This window comes from Piliocolobus tephrosceles, chromosome 6 (genome assembly GCF_002776525.5).
Source record: "Piliocolobus tephrosceles isolate RC106 chromosome 6, ASM277652v3, whole genome shotgun sequence".
In the NCBI taxonomy this organism is placed as follows: domain Eukaryota; kingdom Metazoa; phylum Chordata; class Mammalia; order Primates; family Cercopithecidae; genus Piliocolobus; species Piliocolobus tephrosceles.
The window spans coordinates 140,316,360-140,329,767 of NC_045439.1; the positions used below are offsets into that span (position 1 = coordinate 140,316,360).

Below are 13,408 nucleotides of genomic sequence, written 5' to 3' on the forward strand. Positions count from 1 at the left end.
TTTTTTTTTTTTTTTTTTTTTTTTTTTTTTTTTTTTTTTGAGATGGAGTCTCGCTCTGCCGCCCAGGCTAGAGTGCAGTGGCACAATCTCAGCTCACTGCAACCTCCACCTCCCAGATTCAAGTGATTCTTGTGCCTCAGCCTCCTCAGTAGCTGGGATTACAGGTGTCCGCCACCATGCCCGGCTAATTTTTTTGTATTTTTAGTAGAGACGGGGTTTTGCCATGTTGGCCAGGTTGACCTCAGGTGATCCGCCCACCTTGGCCTCCCAAAGTGCTGGGATTACAGATGTGAGCCACCGCACCAGGCCTTATTTCTCAGTCTTAAGACATTCATGTATTAGTGGAGGGCCCAGATCTGTGTTTCATTCTGCCTTGCCTCCTCTAAGCCTCTTTTCTGTTCTTTGGGGAAGAGGGTCTAAGATGAGACCATTATCTCACAGTCTCCAATAGCTCTTTCTCCCCAATTTCCCTTTTATTTATTTATTTATTTATTTTTGAGATGGAGTCTCTCTCTGTTGCCCAGGCTGGAGTGCAGTGGCATGATCTTGGCTCACCGCAACCCCCACCTCCTGGGTTCAAGCCATTCTCCTGCCTCAGCCTCTTGAGCAGCTGGGACAACAGGTGTGCACCACCATGCCCGACTAATTTTTGTATTTTTAGTAGAGACAGGGTTTCACTATGTTGGGCAGGCTGGTCTTGAACTCCTGACCTTGTGATCCACCCGCCTCGGCCTCGCAAAATGCTGGGATTGCAGGCCTGAGCCACCGCGCCCAGTCCATTTTCCCTTTTAACCTTTCTCTCCAAAGTTAGAGTTTTTGAAACATATTGATTTTTTTAAAATTGACAAATAATTGTCCATATTCATGGGATACACAGTGATGTTTTGATGCATATTAATGTCATTATGGTGATCACATCAAGTTAATTAGCATCTCCATCATATCAAGCATTTATCATTTCTTTGTGTTGAAAGTGTTCAATATCCTTCTATTTGAAATTATGTAATATATGATTGTTACTATGTTTCTATATAAGCATTCAATATCCTCCTGTTTGAAACTATGTAATATATGATTATATATAGTAACAATCGTATATTACATAATTGTAAACTATGTAATAATATTGTAATATGTGATTGCTAGCTATTTGAAACTGTCTAGTATATGACTGTTTAGTATAATCATCCTACAGTGGTATAGGACATCAGAACTGATTTCTCCTCTTTAGCTGTAATTTTGAGGCCTTTAACAGGTCTCTCCCCATCCCTCTATTCCCTCTCCCCTTTTCAGCCTCTAGTATCTTCTTTTCTGTTTTTACAAGGTTAGAGTTTTGGGGCTGATACACGTTTTTACCTAAATACTCATTTTTTGTTCCACCAAATGGATCATCATATTGTCCTAGAATGAAGGAATCCTTTCTGTTCTATGGGCATTTTATTTTCTTCTGCCTCAAACTGACAATGCAAATTAATTTGATTCCCCAAAGCACTTTGGAAACAGAGAGACTCTTAAGTGTTGGCTACATGAACAGGCCCACTGCCAAGTGAGAGGCCCAGATCACCTGGAGTGAGAAGATGGGTCTAAACACACCTGGCTTTGTGACTCCATTTCAAGCTCCCTGTATCGCTGGAGGTCAGCTTTGGGGGTGAGGGATTTTAATGAAAGCTGAGGTGAGGTCCGCTTTTGCCTTAAGCCCATCAGAACATTGCCAAGGGCTGTGAGTATGCTGAATGGGTCCATGAGTGACCTCTTAAAAAAACAGAAACCATCTTCAGGCCTAATTTTCAGCAGAGTGAAATGGTCCCCCAGAAGATTCTGTGAAGCCTGGCAACTTTTCCCTTTCTTCCAGTAGTCACAGACCAATTCCGATCTTTGTAGCATCTTTTATTTGGGACTTGAAAGTTCTATGATCCTGCTGACACTCAAGAAAAACAATCCCCATCAACTTGGTGCTTGGAGAAAAGTTTGTGAAGACCAAAGCTATTAAATAGAAAAGCCCTAAACACTCTGCTCCTCCTCCTCCTTCAATATTTAACCATCTTTGCATGGGGGAAGGGAGGGGCTCTCACCAGAGCCAAAAGAGAATCTCTGCTGATTTAAACCCAGTGTGCTTTGTAGTCAGAGGGAACTGAGTTTGGAGTGTAACATCTAGGTTCAAGCCCAGGCACTGTTCCTTGCTGATCCTGGATGACTTTGGGCAAGCCACTCAGCATCAAAAATGTTTCATCTGTAAAATGGGAGTAATGATACTCAGCCTGCAGGATCCCTTTATCCAATGAGTTAGTGAGTGAGAAGTGCTGGGTAAACGCCTGCTCTGAGGCGTAAATTGCTTCTGTTTGGCCAGGCGCTGTGGCTCACGCCTGTAATCCAAGCACTTTGGGAGGCTGAGGCAGGTGGATCACCTGAGGTCAGGCATTTGAGACCAGCCTGACCACAATGGTGAAACCCCATCTCTACTAAAAATACAAAAATTAGCCAGGTGTGGTGGTGCATGCCTGTAATCCCAGCTACGCAGGAGGCTGAGGCAGGAGAGTCACCTGAACTGGAGGTTGCAGTGAGCAGAGTGAAAGGAGCGAAACTCTGTCTCAGTAGGGGGGAAAAATTGCTTCTGTTTACCCCCATCTTGCTTATCTCAGTGCATTTCCTTAGCCTAGGGGGATCTCAAGGGGAGGGAAGAGAGCAGATTTGCCCCCAGGGGACATTTGGCAATGTTTAGAGGTGTTTTTTTCTCAGTTGTCACGGCTGCAGGTGGGTGGCCTACCGGCATCTAGTGGAGGAGGCCAGATGTGCTGTTAAACATTCCATACATGTTTCTATACAGGACAGCCCCCCAGCCCCCAGCAAAGATTATCTAGCCCAAAACATCAGTAGTGCCAACGTTGAGAAACTCTGGGCCTCGCCAAATCCATAGCCCAAGGTTGAAAAGTTCTTGGTGTCTGCCTGCTTTACAGATAATTATCATCAAGCTGAACTTTCTCCAGTAACCAACCTTCTTTTCCAGAAAGTACACATTCTGTGCCCACCCATGGCCCTTGGGAGGTGGGATGGCCCAAGGTCTAGGCAATCTTTGTGTGTTTCCAGTGGAGTCCAGCCGTCCCAAGGATAAGGCAAAGTGTTTCCTGGCTTCCTCCTCCAAGGGTCTGCCCAGGAGCCTCCTGCAACTTCTGTGGCTCCTGCCCAGGCTGCCCCATCTGCCTGGGGCACTTGTCATGGACCTGAGCTGGCTGCTCTGGAGAACTAGCAGGGGGAAAGAGAGGACTAAATATAATGGGGAGAAGTGAAGAAGAGGCCAGCTGCTGGTCTGGAGGATGGCATGGGGGCTGCAGCCTGGCATATTATTTGGTTTCCCCCAGACTGGCAGCATTCATGCCTGAAGCACTAGGTATTGTCCATTTATAAGTTCAGATGAAAATTGAGTTGTTCTTGGTGGAAATGTTTTAGTGACTGGTATCAAGGGTTGTGAAATTCTGTCTTCAGCTCTTCATGGCCAATCTAAACTGGAACATTAAAAAATATGCTTAGTATACTTACAGAACTTGTTAAGAACACTCAGGAAACTCAGCTAGAGACAGAGCACATGGTCACTGTGGTAGAACTTGCAGTGAGACCTCAATTATCTAGAACCTGGCCAACCACATACTTGACCTCACTAGATTTCTTTGTGGCACCAAATAGAACAGGCTAATGTTGGAAATGGAGTTTAAATAAACGACAGTTTTAAAAATCTTTGAAAATGCCGGGGGTGTAGTATATTCAGTGTACATCCTGAGTTCCTTTTGTTTGTAATTCTTTGATTTCAAGCTTCAGAAAATTACAATTATAGGCTAATATTTTTTTACTACTGCTAATCATAATATAATCAAATTATAGGTCTTTCAACCAGAGTCAACAACTGCTCAGTCTCTGTTTGAAAAAACAGAAAACACTTGTGATCTTAAAGACCTTCAGGCAACTTAAGATTCAATACAACAAAGAAAAAATTGTCTTGCTGTTCTTAACTTACCAAAGCAGGAAAGTAGACTCACATGTGTTTTATAAACATCACTGGCAAGAAAGTTGGCTACACCAGCTTCGTTGCAAGGAAAGAGGCAATTGCGAGGCCTCCTTCTCACACTGCAGTAATTTGCTGAGTGACCTTGAACAAGGATCTTACTGATGCATCAGAGTCTGTTTCCTTAACCCCAAAATGAAGGGATTGGACCAGGTACCCTCAAGGTTCCTCAAGGGTCAGCCGTCACAGTTCTCCAAAGTGAGTTTTCAGGCAGACATAGAGTTAGCCAGAGTGTCGCCTCACCAGGACATTTTGTTTTCTGAACATTGGGCCTCTGTGGTTTGTCACATGGACCCAGGGTACTGGATCCATAACTCCCTGAAGAACTTCTCCCCAGCACAAAGGATGCTTTGGATTTGACTGTGTGTACCAAAGGGAATGAGTGAACCCCCAAATCAAACATCCCTCTTGGCAGACAGTGTTTTCAGGGCTTTCTTATTTGTTCCTTTATTAAGCAGTTATCTGAGGGTGGTCCATTGCATGGAAGAAAGAAAGGCATGTTCTAATACTTGCGTATTAAAGAGCAGCAGAAAGAGAGCTCTCAGGGTGAGCTTACAGTTCAAAGACCAAATGGAACCGAGGCAAGGAGACTTTCAAGCTACCAGCAGAATTTTTTTCTGCCTTCCCGGAAGGTCTGATGGAATGAGCACGTCATCCAAACTTGAAGTCACTCAAGTCTTGCTTTTATTTTGAACCAGAAAAAAGGATAAAGAAAACCCACGTAGAATGCAAAATTTAAGTAGAGTATAAAGATTTTAGGCCGGGTGTGGTGGCTCACGCCTGTAATCCCAGCATTTTGGGAGGCCGAGGTGGGTAGATCACAGGTCAGGAGTTCAAGACCAGCCTGGCCAACGTGGTGAAACCCTGTCTCTACTAAAAATACAAAAATTTAGCTGGACGTGGTGGTGGGCAGCTGTAATCGCAGCTACTCAGGAGGCTGAGGCAGGAGAATCGCTTGAACCCGGGGGGCGGAGGTTGCACTGAGCCAAGATCGTGCCATTGCACTCCAGCTTGGGTGACAAGAGTGAAACTCCATCTCAAAAAAAAAAAAAAAAATTAATTGCAGGTGAGTGAACACAGGAATAGTAGGGTAGCTTGATTGCTGTCAAAGGGAAAGAAATGGGGAGGATGTGAAACTATGAGGGCAGATGGGCATATCTGCTGCAGCATGTATGTTCTGGGAACACGCGTGTATGTATCAGTGTGGCTTCAGGGCATTCATTGGCAACCCCGAGATCTAAAACAGCTCCTTTTTTCCCATTAAACATAGCAGATGGGAAATATCTAGATACAGAATAAACTGAGGTGAAATGTACGCTGGAGGTTTGGTTTTTGGGTTATTAATGTGCTATTTGGGGCTACTTTAAAAAAATGAATACTAGATGAGTATTTGGGGGTAAGTTCATATTTTATGCAAATTGACTCCAAAGCCTCTAGGTAGGTTGTCCTTCTGAAATAGTTAAGTCTTATCCTGGTGTTGTATTCAAGATCTGGGCATAGGGCTATGCCCCATTTAGAATTAGGGAGAAGAATCTGAGTCACGCAGCCTGGCTTCACGTTATATTAAGTCTGGGAAAAGTTAGACTTTCGTTGGGTAACCTCCCAAGTGCTCTGTTTCTCAGTCCATCTATGGAGATAATGATACTTGCAAGTTTGTTGGGAAAACTGGTGGTGGAGTCAGTGCATCAGTCAGCTAGTGTTGCGTAACAAAGCACTCTAAAAACCCAGCAGCTTAAATCCATTGTTTATGCTTACTCATGCTTCTGTGGCTCACCTGGGCTTGGTTCCTTGCTACAGATTTGGCTTAGGTCTGTTCCACGTGTTTTCATTTCTGAGCCCAGCATATGGGGCAGTAGCTGCCTGGGGGTGGGCAGGTGAGAGAGGAGGGAGGTCCCATGATGATGGCAGAGGTACAAGAGGACAGGCAAAGACATACAATGGCAGTCTGTCCCTTCTGCTCACATTCCACTGGCCAATACAAGTCAATAGTCTACCCCAAAGTCAAGGGACAAAATACATGCCACCCATGGTAGGAGGAGTGGCAGAGCCACAGAGCAGAAAGCGTGGCTGCAGAGAGGGGTGACTAATTCACTCTGTCACAGTCATCAAGTGGCCAACACAGTACCTGGTACATAGCAGCAGTCACTTCTACCTCTGTTGTTACTATTACTACTCAATGGGCAAGTTGAAAAAGAAAATTTGTCTGAAAGTGACTAGAAGGTTCAGTAGTAAGAGCATATGTGTGTATTAAATAAAATAGGTTTCAACTGAAATATGATAATGTTAACAAATTTACTCTTTGTTCACTTATTTGGCCCAGTTAACTGGCACAGTGCTTGGGATATGGTAGGTGTTCAATAACTATGCGGTGATTGATGAATGGTGATTGATGAAGTTTTTTTTTTTTGTTTCCGAGATGGAGTCTCGCTCTGTCACCCAGGCTGGAGTGCAATGGTGCAGTCTTGGCTCACTGCACCCTCCACCTCCCGGGCTCAAGCAGTTCCCCTGCCTCAGCCACCCAAGTAGCAGGGATTACAGGCACACACCACCGTGCCCAGCTAATTTTTGTGTTTTTAGTAGAGACGGCATTTCATCATGTTGGCCAGGCTGGTCTTGAACTCCTGACCTCAGGTGATCCACCTACCTCGGCTCCCCAAAGTGCTGGGATTACAGTCATGAGCCACTGCGCCCGGCCGAATGGTCACTTTTAATAATGGCGATGCAGCATGGGATAACAGAAAAAGCGCTGTTCATCCTACCTGCCTCTATCTCCCGTGTTTCAGCCCTGGTCTGGGTTTGAATCCTGGCTCTGCCGTTTACAAGGTATATGACCTTGGGCAAGCCTCCTGAGTTCTCTGAGCTGGGCGAGGGTCCTGGGGGTGTTGCCATTTCTGCGTGCTCACGTAGCAATCATGTGCCTGGCACATAGTTAGTGCTGAATAGATCTTGGCATGTTTCTGGAACTTACGTACTCTGCTCCTCACCTTCTCCCAGCCTCTGTGTTGTTCCACAGATGGCTGAGTGGCTGATGGGTGGAAGTGCAGACGTGAGTAACCCTTGGCATGAGGTGGGCCCCAGCCCCACCCTCTCTCCTTGGGGTGCACTCTGGCAGGCTTCACCTGTGCCATCAGCTTTGGGCTCTGGCATGGCCGCATCCTTGGCTGTGGCTCTCACCACCATTTTGGGATACTTTACAGGTCCCACTTGAAGCCAATGGGAGGAAACCTAATTTCCTGTAACAGGAAATTGTTCTGCTAGGGAAGAATATATTTAAGGATTAAAACCTTCTGTCAGAGGAACTTGAGGGAGTTGCTAGCGAAAGACCTTTGGGGGTCTGTCATCAGGAAGCCAGTGGGTGTGGGAGAGATCTCAGTCATAAACGGGGAGGAGGCCCAGCGGCAGGTTCCTGGGACTGTATTCCTAATGCCAGCAGCTGGTTTTGGGCTGGGAGGAAGGGCTGGGCCAGGGAGAAGAGTGGGTCATAAATAGACCATTTTCTGCAACCAAGCATATTTATGGTAACATCAGCTCAGAATTAAGACTTATTTATTGGATTTACTTAGTGGGCCCAGTGCCCTATAAGGCTTGGGAGGGTGTGTTCTGGACACATCAGCTATATTAAATCCAGCAGCTGAAACTCCAAATTTGCTCTTATTATTTTGGTAAGCATTGCTATATATTTTGAGTGGGGCAGAGGGAGAAAGGAGGAACCATGCCAGGGCTCTGGGCAGCCCAGACTCCGAACCAAGAAGACTTGTCGCTGATGCGTAAGAAGTAAATGAGATGCCCTCCCTGTTATGAGTTTGGGAATTGCATGGCCCACAGAAGCAGGGTCCAGATGACTTTTAGAAAATACTGCCAAGCCAGATTGGTGGTCGTGTGCTTGCGAGCTGGAGAGTGAGAGGTGCCTGTCTCCTTGCCATCAGAACCCAACCTGGGAGCCAGGAGTGCTGGCCACTTGGCACGGCCCTGATACAGACTGCTGTGTGATCCTGTGACATGCGCTTTGCCTCTCCAGGGTATGGGTGTACAGTGAGGTGGGACGATTGTAAGATGTGCCTTATTAGCCACACAGTGTTGTGGTGAGGATGATCTGAGATAAGGAACACAGAAGCCTTGTGAAAATTTAAAGCACCAGACAGACATGAGGACTCACTGTGACCCTCCTGGCTGTGCACCCAGATGGCCGAAGCAGGGAAAGAGATGTGTTGTTGAGGACCTACTGTGTTCCTTACTTTGCCGGGCACTATCATAGTAAAGAGGCAGTAATGGTTACGTGACAATACTGACAATAGATTCCTGCCACTTTCTGGAATATCTTTCTGGGTAGTGTCCATTCAAATCATATATCTCTTTTTTGAAAAAATTGATTGTTAATATTGAGTGTTCTTACTAATATTTCATTTTTAAATTTTATCCCTCTGGGGAAAAGAATTTTTTTTTTTTTGAGACGGGTTCTCACTCTGTCACCCAGGCTGGAGTGCCGTGGTGCAGTCACAGCTCACTGCAGCCTCAACCTCCTGGGTTCAAACGATCCTCCCATCTCAGCCTCCTGAGTAGCTGGGACTATAGGCGTGGGTCACCACGCCCAGCTAATTTTTCTGTTTTTTGTAGAGATGAAGTTTCACCATATTGGCCAGACTGGTCTCGAACTCCTGGGCTCAAGTAATCCACTTGCCTTGGCCTCTCAAAATGCTGGGAATACAAGTGTGAGCCACCATGTACACCCAATGTTTCAGATGAAAAATATTAAGACCAAGACACTAAGTGATTTTTTTCAAATTTGTACAATTAGCAAGTACTGAGTCAGTATTTAAACTCAGGCTTATTAAATCCGTTGACTTTTTTTGGAATGGTGGTATAATTTATAAATAATAAGCCATGCATATATAAAGTGTGCACTATGACAAATGTTGATATATGTATATACCTGTAAAACCACCATAGCAGTAAGAGAATAAACAACCTTTACCCCCAAAAAAGTTTCCAAGTGCACCTTGGTAATTGCTCCCTCCAATCCCTACTCCCTCCCTGTAACTCCCTCTGTCCTCAGGCAATGACTGATCCCTGCTTTCTGTCACTAGATTAAGATTAGTGTGCCTTTTACTTTAGTTTAAATTACCTTATAATTTTACATGAACATAATCATGCCTGGCTTCTTTCACGCAGCAGCATTAATTTAGCTTCATTCATAGTGTTGCGTGTATCAGTAGTTCATCCTTTTTTAGTACTGAGTTGTATTTCTTTGTATGGATATGTTATAGCTCATTCGTCTGTTAATACACGTGGAGTAGTTTTCAATTTGGGGCTATTACATTCATGTACAAGTCTTTGGACATAGACTTTTATTTCTCTTGGGTAAATACTTTGAAGTGGAATGGTGGATCATATGGTAGGCTTATGGTTTTTTAGCTTTTTAAGAAACTTCCAAATGTTTGAGGGATGAATATCCCAATTACCCAGATTTGATCATTACACATTGTATCCTTGTATCAAAATATCGCCAAGTACCCTATAAATAAGTATAGCTACTGCATATCCCCCAAAATAAAATATTTTAGAAAGGAACTTCCAAGCTGTTTTCCAAAATAGTTGTACCATTTTACATTTGCACCAGTGGTGGAAGGGAGTTCCAGTTGCTCCACATCCTTGCCAACACATGGCATGATCAGGCTTTTAAATTTTAGCCATTCCAATAAGTATGTAGTCCTATCTCATAGTTTTAATTTGTGCTTCTCTAATGACCAGTGTTCTCAAGCATCTTTTCATATGCTTGTTGCCTTCATATCTTTCTGGGTAGTGTCTGTTCAAATCATACCTCTTTTTTAAAAGATTGAATTGTTAATATTGAGTTTTCAGAGTTCTAGAAAAAGGTCTATTATCAGATGTATGCTTTGCAAATATTTTCTCCCAGTTAGTGCTTGCCTTTTTATTCCTTTAACAGTGTCTTTTAAAGACCAGAAGCTTAAATTTTGATGCGGTGTGATTTTTTTTTTTTTTTTTAAATGAAGTGCTTTTTTGTGTAGTAGCTGAGAAATCATTGTCTATCCCAGAAAGTCACAAAGATTTTCTCCTGTTTTCTTCTAGAAGTTTTAGAGTTTTAAGTTTCACTTCAGTTTGTTTTTGTATAGGGTACAATGTGTAGTTTGAAGATTATCTTTTTTACATATCCAGTTGTTACATCACCATTTGTTGAAAAGACCGTCCTTGTTCCACTAGATTGTCTTTGGACCTTTGTTGAAGCCAGTTGTCCATATGTATGTAATTATTTCTGGACTCTGTTAGGGTCCATTGATCCGTTTGTCAGTCCTCGTGCTATTATCATACTGCCTTGATTACTGTAGCTACCTTGCTTTTAGAAATGTAATAAATATCAAAGTAATTCATGTATGGTTAATATTACTTTTAAGGCAGAAAGGCTACCCACTTCTATCACCCAGATGGAGCTTACCTCCACAGCCTCATTCTCTCCCGCTGCCGGCCTGAGCTTTTCTCCAAGGCCTTCTCTTGCAGAGGAGGCTATGATGTCCAGCTGGCCCTTTTTTGGAACTTTTGTCAAACACCGAAGAGCAAGTGTGGCCACTTCCCTAATCTGTGGGCACTCAGTGGCTTTGCAGGAGAAGGAGAACAGCTGAATAATTACTTCCCACTCTCCTTTTTACTCCTGTTCAACCCCCAACTCACCCTGCTTGTCCAGAGCTGGGTTTGGGGAGTATCTGCTGTGGTGTAGAATAATAATGCTAATTTGTGGGTGTTTACGAAGCACTTTCAAATGGAAACCAAGCTTCAGGAGGTCAAGGGGCAGGAGAATACCCCATTTTATAGACAAGACAACTGAGTGTCCTAGGAAGCTCATGAGCTGCCCAGTGTCTCCCAGCTAGGAGAGTAGAACCCTCCTTGACCCCAGGTCTTATGACTCCACATCCGCCAGTCCTCCTTTTATACTTCAGGGACGAGTCCCAGGCTGTCCTCTCGATCTGCCTGGTAATTACTGTTTTTCAGCTGTAGGGCTTCCTTGTTCTGGGGCCCCACGGGAGGAAGGTAATTACATCCTTCGAGATGCCCTTAGTCAGCAGCTCTGGGTCAGTTCCTGTGACCAAGCCCAGCTATGACCTTTGTCTGTCCTTTCCCCTTCCCAGGCCAGTGGCTTGGAGAGTGCGATTGGATCCCTCTGTTTCTCTCTTTGGTTGGTGCTGTTGGTGGCATCTGGTCAGCCCCTCCTTCACAGAGTGCCCATGAATTCTGTGTATTCAGGCAAATGGGTGCCCTCGGTCATAAGAAGGCACAGAGGGAAAGCTTGCAAATGTCTCACTGCCAGCCCTGCCCAGCTATTAGAAAAATTATGGCACTGACTGGCAGGGTCCTAGGGTGGGCCTCCTTGAAGAAAGAGCAGTCCTGCCTCTTAATGGGGTACCTGTGACTCATGAGCATCCATCTCATCGGCTCCCCACTTCTATCCCTGCTACCCATAGTCTGTTGGTCACATGTAGCCAGAGTTCCACAGGACCTGTCTCTTTCACACATATGCACAGCCCACTTGCACATCTCAGAGGCTACGTACTGCTTTTAGAACACAGGAGAACCCTTTATCATGGCCTTCAGGGCCCTGCAGAGTAGCCCTGCCTGCCTCCCCAGCCTCGTCTCGAGCCAGCTCACTCTCACGATCGCCTCTCCAGTCCCTCTGGCCTTCATTCTGTTCTTCCGGCCTCACTATGTTTTCCACTTTCCACAGGGCCTTTGCGTGTGCCCTTCCCTCTCTTTGTACTGCCCTTCTCCTGCACCCCTTTGCCTGGTTAGTTCTTACTTACCCTTTAGGCCTTCAGGTCAACCATCACTTCCTCTGAGATGCCGTGTCCAACCCTTCAGCAAAGTGGGGTGCCATGGTCATACACTCTTGGGGTTCCCTGTTATTTTCCTTCAGGACACTTTCATTGCGTGTAATTGTAGGTTTCTGTGATGATGGTGATGATTATTTGAAATGGAGTCTTGCTCTGTTGCCCAGGCTGGAGTGCAGTGGCACGATCTTGGCTCACTACAACCTCCCCCTCCCGTGTTCAAGTGATTCTCCTGCCTCAGCCTCCTGAGTAGCTGGGATTACAGGCACGCACCACCACGCCTGGCTGATTTTTGTACTTTTAGCAGAGACAGGGTTTCACCTTGTTGGCCAGGCTGATTTTGAACTCGTGATCTCAAGCGATCCACCCGCCTTGGCCTCCCAAAGTGGTTTCAGTGAGTATTTGATTAATGTCAGTCTTGCCCAGGGGAGTGGAAGGTCCATGCAGACAGGGACCACTTTGCCAACCTTTTCTCACAGTGAAGTCTCTTTCCTTACCACTGTATCCTTATTGCCACACATAATAGGTTCTCATTAAATATGTGCTAAATAAGGGACTCCATTTTAGTGGCACCTCCTCACCTAATATCAGACACTATCTGAAGTTGTACGTCCCTCCGGAAACCTTCTGCCTCCCCGCCTTGCCCGTAGCTGACAATGCTTTTGCCACCCCTGAGCTCCCCAGTCGTCCTTTCCTGTAGGCCACCCAGACTCTCGTCATGCACATCACCTGGGGATTTCACAAAGGGAAGGATTCTGATTTAGTAGGTTGGGGTAGGCAATGAGAGTGTACATTTTTAACAAACTTCCCTGAACCTCTGCTGCTGGTCAGGGACCACACTTTGGCCTGGCTTGAGAGGTAAGGGCACCAGGTCATAGCTGCTTGGCATAGAAGACATGGTTCACACAGGGTCATGGCACTGGCCCACTGTAGGTGGGCGTTTGGGAGGCTGAGCTGGGAAGATCACTTGAGCCTGGGAGGTGGAGGTTGCAGTGAGCCGAGATCACGCCACTGCACTCCAGCCTGAGTGACAGAGCAAGACTCTGTATCAAAAGTAAAAAAAAAAAAAAAAAAATCCCTTTAATTTCCCCCTTTGCCTCCCTGCTCACCACAAATAACTAAGAAAGAGAGAAAGGAGGGGCAGGGAGTGGTGGTTCACGCCTGAAATCCTAGCACTTTTGGAGGCTGAGGCAGGTAGATCAGAAGGTTTTGAACTGCAGGGCTAGAATGGGTCTGTTCTTTCATTGAAAAACTATTTGTATACCTACTAGATACTGGCTAACATGATGAAACCCTGTCTCTACTAAAAATACAAAAACAAAATTAGCTGGGCGTAGTGGTGGGAGCTACTCGGGAGGCTGAGGCGGGAGAATGGCATGAACCTGGGAGATGGAGCTTGCAGTGAGCCAAGATGGTGCCACTGCACTCCAGCCTGGGTGACAGGGCAAAACTCCGTCTCAAAAAAAAAAAAAAGAAAGAAAGAAAGGAGGAAAGGCAAGTTTTCTTTTCTCCCTTTGAC

General features: G+C 45.3%; 1 protein-coding gene across 3 annotated transcripts in view; it reads left to right on the forward strand.

The window, feature by feature from the left end:
- The window catches only part of SMAD3 (SMAD family member 3), a 130,287-nt gene that overhangs the window by 85,873 nt on the left and 31,006 nt on the right, over positions 1–13,408 (forward strand). The gene's annotated exons all lie outside the window — the stretch shown is intronic.